The sequence below is a fragment of the Poecilia latipinna genome, unplaced genomic scaffold, assembly GCF_001443285.1.
Source record: "Poecilia latipinna isolate Pla-1442-1.1 unplaced genomic scaffold, P_latipinna-1.0 Scaffold53, whole genome shotgun sequence".
Lineage (NCBI taxonomy): Eukaryota > Metazoa > Chordata > Actinopteri > Cyprinodontiformes > Poeciliidae > Poecilia > Poecilia latipinna.
The window spans coordinates 61,761-69,388 of NW_015112669.1; positions in this window are offsets into that span (position 1 = coordinate 61,761).

A 7,628-nucleotide genomic window follows, 5' to 3' on the forward strand; every position below is an offset into this window, starting at 1 on the left:
AACAAACAGGTGAGGGGAACTAACTAACACGAAGAACAGCTGCGGAGGAGCATGAGCGGCAAAGGGAGACTGGATAAAAATGAAAAATATGCTTGTGAAAAGTTCAAACATTACAATGGAAAGAACTGAAGCTGATTGAACCAAACCACAACAAAGTGACCAGATTTAGTTTTGTGTTTACTTCGAAAACATTGCACGTTGTTAAGGTCAAGTTGTCCTGATGTGAGGTGATTTATTATTGGAAAAATAGAAATAAATCAAACACTTCCTAAATTTCATATCCAGGCCAACACAGGCATCCTCCAGCTTTCCGTCCAGCACGTCTTCCTGTGCACACCAGGAAGGAAACCCTCTTACCCCCGCTGAAACATTTCCTGGACGTCCGACATCACCTTGAAGGAGGGGCGGCAGTGGAAGTCCACTCTTCCTGACAGCCCGATTCCCCGTTTATGTTTTAGTCTGGGTATGTGTTACTTCATGTCTCCCACCCCCGGCTGAAGAACTGTATTTTGGACTCTTTTTTAACGAAGCTCATATGCTGAGAATGTCTTTGATGTCGCATTGCCAGGAAGACTTACAGGCCCTGCTCCCTCACTTCAAAGCTTCGGTTTGGGTTTGGATCTGCCAGGAAGTTAATTTGGTGACAGGTGACACATCACAGAGCGAAGTGAAGCCTTGATGATGGTGGAGTCATCAGTCTGCTGACGTGTCTGATTCCAATTTAGGATGGAAATTCGAGGCCAATGAGTGAAACATAAAAGGTGGAGGAAAAAAGATTTGCAACCGTGAGCGTTCCTTGAAGAAATCAAGTAAAACAGCAAGAGATTATCAAGATGCAGAGAGTCTAATGTGTCTTAAAATCACAGATAGGTTCCCCCCCCAACCCCCTGCACTAATTTCCACCAGAGAAAGTCTTCTGTTTCATGAACGACCGCCTGAGGAACGGAGCACTGTGAGCCCGTTCTATTAGTGTTCAGCCTTTTCACTTCAAAACAAAGACTTTAATGTTTCCATTTATGTAATAAATGTCAGATGATGTTCCAAAGTATTGGCTATCATTTGAAATTCATTACACTGGATCTGCGGAGTCAGAGAACAGTAACTTCCCAGCCTTTACTCTGAGCCGCATCCTTTGAATTTTGTTTTATCATGTTGCTTCCCATCAAACACTTGTTACATTCTTATATTGTTACTAACATGAAATTAATATAGGACCAGTGTAAACTGCACAGACAAGAAGTGAAAACTTTGTATCTATATTTTGCATGTTTATCTGGTAACTGGAGCATTTCAGTGAGTTGCATTTGTTTTTCATTTACTTTTCACTTGCCAACTAGAAATTATTCTAGATAGCGAGTGAAATGATAATAATGACATTTAATGGACTTTCTTTTGTCACGTCAATAATAAAGACGGATATCAAGGATGGATGGATAAAAATGATGACAACGGTAACAGTGATTTCTTATTTTAGAAGGCTCTTAATGCCTGTACAATCCTGCTATTCCTGTAATATGTCCGTCTGTTGCGCGTTTAATCGTTTTGTTGACACGATTAACCCAGTAATCCCATGATTACTTTCAGCAAAGAAACATCTGAAAACTTTATCCTGCCTTCCCTTTGAGTCGCTGCGAGTCTTGAAACCATAAATTCAAAGAGAAGCTCGTCTTACTGTTTATAGTCCTTTCATTTGAGTCGTAAATCAAGGCGGTGACGTTAGTCCCCAAAAATGCCTCATCTTGAATCCTAATGTCCCCTCACTACGTGTAGACTGTCATGTCTGCTCAATGGAGCGGACTGTTACGGCGGGGGACGTCAGTGTGTGAACGCGGTCCGAGGCACCTGTGTGGGTGTGTGTGTGTGTGTGTACATGGTTGGATGTACCTTTAGTTCAACAACTCCACCCAGCCTGCGTTGGAAAGACAAAATGACATCAGCCCTTCGCTTTCACACAACGTCAAAGTAGAGACGGAGACACGCATCACGCCGCTGCTGGAATCCATCAGTCACCACTTTCTAAAGCACGTAACTATTTGAGTAGTCTGTATAATTTGGTTTTCTTCTCTAAACAGAGCCCATCCCCTCTAAAAAGAAAAAAACAACCTTCCCTGCCCTCCTCTGTGTCTGAGGCTTATTAAAACAACACACTTCAATTATGGTCCCGTCTCAAGGTAATCACGTTTTATGACAAAACCACTGTCATTATGTTCGTCTGGCCGCCTGCTGATCCTACGAAGAGAGATCAGCAGACAGAGAGCTTCTGTAGGTTTCACTTAAGATGTGTGTTGATTTGTGCTCTGAAGCACTCGGGCATGCACAAGTAACTTGTTTAAACGTCTCCGTGAGACAGAAAGGGGACTCTGAAGAAGACCTGCTTTGATCACCGCAGCGACGGCAGAGCGCTGAAATAATGAAATTGTAATAACAGAGCACCTTGACTGATGCAGAAACGTGTTCATTCAGGCATGAAGATTGAAAGACATTCTTGAAGGGGGGAAAAAAGGTCCTTACAAAAAAACCCCCCAAAAAAGCAAAGAGGCGAATCAATTAGAAAATTAGGACCACAAACTTTAATGCCTGTGTTTTCCCTAACAGTTTCTGTGAGTAATACTTCTGCACAGTGGAAAGCATTTTAATTCATACACTGAGTTTTGACAACCCAAAACAAAACAAAAAAATCTAATAAGCGTGGCCACAAATCTTGTGAAGGAGACGGTAAACACGTGCAACAAGAAGGAGCAGTAACACACTACATGACGAGAAACACTGAATGAACGGTCTTTATGGTAAAACAGGGAGGTGGCGGCATTGTGCTGTGGGGAGGCTTTTCCTTAGCAGGAGAGGGAAGCTGGTAACAGTGGAAAGATGGAGCTAAATACAAGGTAACGGTTACCATTCCATACCATATTCATGTGTTAGAAAGGCCCAGTCAACGATTCATTAATCTTCACAAATGCTTCACATCTAAACTGGAGAGATTCAGCTATTTTTGCAAGAAAAAGTCAGAAATTTCAGCCTCTAGGTTTCTAAAGCTACTATAGAGGCATGCAATTAAGATACAATGAAGTGTCCAATATGGAAAAGTGAAAGTTACTTTCGCAAGGTGTAACTTTAAATCTGTTGAACACATTGTATCCTGTTTGTTTAATCAGGAAGGTGAGGATTCTGAGGAAATCCCCCAGAACAGATTTGCTGATGACCTTTGACATCCACCATGTGATGCAGAAGTGACCATTTTTTTTCTTTCTCTGTTAAGACTGTAGGTGTAACCCAAGCAAGAATGTGACACTCCCTCCAACATGCACGCAGACCTGTAAAAGAGAGCGTTTGCATCGATGCAGAAGTCATTACTCAGGCACATAGGCAGACATGCAAGAATTGCATTTAGTCTTTGGAATGATCCGGGTCATATTTAATCTTGGCTCTGGGTCCGGGTGGAGAGCCTTGTGGGGTCGTTCTGGTCCTGCGAGTCAGCCTCCTATAGCAGGACCAGATGTTTCAGTTTGTAATGTGGAGACGGGAACCTAAAGCTCAGGGCTGTAGCTCACTGAAATTATCATATGGAAAATATACACGGTGATCACGCCGAGGCCGTTGGAACTTCAGGGACATCTGATACCACTTTGAAACCGGTCCAGTGCACAGCCAGAGGAAGACATATGTATGTTAATTAAAAATCAGGGGTTTTATGGTGCAGAATTTCACATCATTATTGTATGTCGGTGAACTTTGCTTCATGATAATCAGCCCTCCAGGCAGACTAAACATTTGAGAAAAACAAAAAAAGACTTCACATTTTGAATGCGGTTAAGACCCTATTGTCTGTCCTCCAGTTAAACAAAGTGCTTGCCAGCATTTTTATCAGGAGGAAGCTCGCAGCGTTGAACAATGACAGCATTTCTCCAGATTTCCTCATAATGCAAACAGTTCTCACGTTGTTTGGTGTGACTATTCCCTAAGTATGCTATCTGTGTTGAGAATTCACTGTATTTCCAGCAAATGTACTGTTAGACAACAACTGCTTACCATATAAAGAGGATTGTTTATTGAAAATAAACGTTATTTACTGCCAGCACCTTTAACTGAAATATTTACAGATTAAGTGGGGGAAAAATGTTCAGAATGCCTGTTGGACAGAGATTGAGATTTCTTTGTTTCGACATGGAAAGAAGAAAACCAACCCTCTTCGTTCAATAAACGTAAATGGTGGAAGAAGAAGAAGAACTGAACAGGGGTAGAAAACTTTTGGGGTTTTCTGGAATAATATTCAGCCTGGACTGCAGCAGAAAGATGTAGTTTGTTAAAAATTAATTTAAAAACCCAAACAAAATCTCTGGCGTTAACTACGTGCAAATATTTCCTGATATATATATATTTTGGATAATTTACTGCTGTCTTGGCCAGATCTCTCTTGCAAAAAGAGACAAACTGGACCGAATACATTTTTTTGTTTCTGGCATTAAACTTCTCTTCCTTAACATTTTGCTTACTGACTTGTGGGTTTTGTATTTATATCATATGGAAGCAGAGAGGCATTGTTAACCAATTAGAAATTTATTGACAGAACTCAGCTTAATTAAAAAATGCTTCAGATTTATTAGAATTGTTAGGGGTGCTAATAATTATTTCACTAGCAAATTGTTCAAAAGTCTTCTAAACATGGGGTTTTCCCCCCCAGTGAATAAACAAACTCAAATTAAAATTCTGGTTTATTCCACAATTTTAAGAGTAAGTTCATGCTACTGCAATAAAGAAGGCTTTTTTATTGTAAGGCCTTTTTACAAGTTTTCCCAGAAATGCTAATAAATGTGGTTGGCCCTTTATATTAGTTGTTTATTTTGCACACAAATTATATAGTAGACGTCTGAACGTTGGACTTCAGTGAATACTTAACTGATATCAGCGAGCGATCAGCTTTCCAGCTTAAACCTCCTCCAGTGCACTAAATAATAAACTGCTGTAAAGGCACATTCATTGATCAGTACTCAGACATTAGTAAATCAATCAATGTTTGAACACAATTAAGAGGAAAAGTTGGACTTTAAATCACTTGAAAGAAAGAGGCAATGAAGAGACGCAGCTAACATCCAGAGTAATGCTCTGTGGATTTTGTACAGTTTGCAAAAGTACTGCAGGAATAGTCAAAAATAAAACTTTGAAAGACTCTTGGAAAGCATGGAGATTTGTTGCTCAAGACTAACTTGGCAAACTTAGAAATCTGGGTCTTTGGAATGACAACATAAATATATAGGTAGTTGAAACGTTCACAAAGCAGGGTTTCCCCCAGAAAACTTGCTAAGCCCGGTGGTCGGGGTGACGAGACAGTCCACCGGTGGTCCACCGTGTTTTTGTATTAAAAGATGTTAAGGCGACAGAAAATGTAAAAGTATTACTGTGTAATTATATGTTACGGGAAAAGATCTTCGTATTCACTTGGCAGTTAACTATATGGATGTAGGAGATGAGAGGCAGCTTATATGACATATTTTCCTTCTCAGTCTCAACATATGGGTCGATCCCGACAGCAGCCATTTTGTTTGTGTCTTTTTCTCGCGGTCAAAAGTGTCCACATATTTTCTTTGTTATTGGTCTAGGAGTCATGAGCCTACTATTCTTTGTACATACGCTTGCCTGCTAAAATGGCGCTGATCACTTCCTGTTCAGACTGTTGGGAACTATGTATTGACCCTTAGCATGTGACATCTGGCTCTTCAGAAATCTGTCCACTCCACCATGATGAACATCAAAACAACCACTACGCTCCTTTGAAGCATGTCAAAAAAACAGCCTGTCTAAAATTGCTTCTATTTAGTTGATTTCAATTTAAAAAATGGTCATGGAGAAGGTAAGCGTGTAACTATTCATAACCATGGAGACAATGCCCCACCATCATGTAGCCTAGCATGGCTGGAAAAAACTGATTAGCATCTCATTTTTTTGCACATTTTCAATGTTGCTCTGGTGCAAGGGGGAACTCTATGACATCGTGTTATAAATTATTTGGTGTGAATTCAGGCAAAGTCAATAATTTGAGGAAGTATGGGTCAGTTTGGAAGCTAGCTATTTCCAACTTTTGTAAGTACCACCGTCTATGAGCCCCAATCAGGTTTGTTACGTTCACAGACAAGTTATCTCCACTCGAAAAAGAAGGAGCCATGAATAAATTGGTAAAAACAACTTGGAAAAATAACTTAAGTCTCTCTGTTCAATACTCCCGTCCTTCTCTTCCGACGTTCATCAAGGCGCCTCGAATGATTAAGTGACGCAGTTGCAAAGGGTTAATAGCTTGAGTCATGCAGAACTGATCTGACTGTTTCCATAGCAACGATCAGAAGCAAGACATTCCCTTAGATCTACAGCTCATTGTAGCTATGACCTCTTTTATGACATAGATCTATGTCATAGATCAAAGAATGTGTGAAGTTATGAATGCTTGCATCTCAAAACTTCAGGTAATAAACAAGAGACTCTTTGACCATACCACTGTTTTACCAAGATTTTTAGAATGGAAAAGACTTTAGTAACAATGTTTTTTCCCATCAGTTTTGGAGTTGGATATATGATTACAACGGGAGTAAAGAAAGTTTTTAACAAACTACTTCCCGATATAACATTTGAAAGAAGTACTTCTCAGAATGACACAGAGTACGATGTTTTCGACTCGTACCTTTTCAATCCTTCCCCGGCTGGGGGGGGAGTTTTCCCTGAGAAAAAAACTAGTTCTCAGAACGTTTGTACTGACTCCGAGTATGATGTTATCGACTCGTACCTTTTCAATCCTTCCCCGGCTGGGGGGGGAGTTTTCCCTGAGAAAAAAACTAGCTCTCAGAACATTTGCACTGACTCCGAGTACGATGTTATCGACTCTTACCTTTTCAAGCCTTCCCCAGCTGGGAAGCAAACTTCACTGGCTGGGGAAGAAAATACCCTTGACAAGCCGACTGTAGCAGGGAATGGGGAAAAAGTGGCATCAGAAGACTGGACCCCTGAAACGAGATCAGTCCTTGACAACAAGTTCTGTGATCTCAAAGAACAAACTTCCCCGGCTGGGGAAGTTTGCGGTAAACATTCACCCCCAGTGCTCACATGGGCAGGAGTTGAGTACGATGAAGAGCATGAAGACTCAACTCCTGCTCTGACGAAAGACGCATCAGAAGACTGGACCCCTGAAAAGACATCAGTCCTAGACAAGTTCTGTGATCTCAATGAACAAACTTCCCCGGCTGGGGAAGTTTGTTCACGTCTACCACAAACTTCTCCGGCTGGGGAAGTTTGCGGTAGACGTTCGCCCCCAATGTTCTCGTGGGCAGTAGTTAAGTATGAAGAAGAGCATGAAGACTCAACTCCTGCTCTGATGAAAGAGGCATCAGAAGACTGGACCGCTGAAAAGAGATCAGTCCTAGACAAGTTCTGTGATCTCAATGAACAAACTTCCCCGGCTGGGGAATTTGTCTGTGTAAAGAAGACAGATGAGCCAAAAAACTCAACTCCTGCTCTCACTAAAGCGGCATTAGAAGACTGGACCGCTGAAAAGAGATCTGTCCTGGATAACAACTGCTCTGATCTCAAAGAACAAACTTCCCCGGCTGGGGAAGTTTGCAGTAAACGTTCGCGACCAATGCTCACGT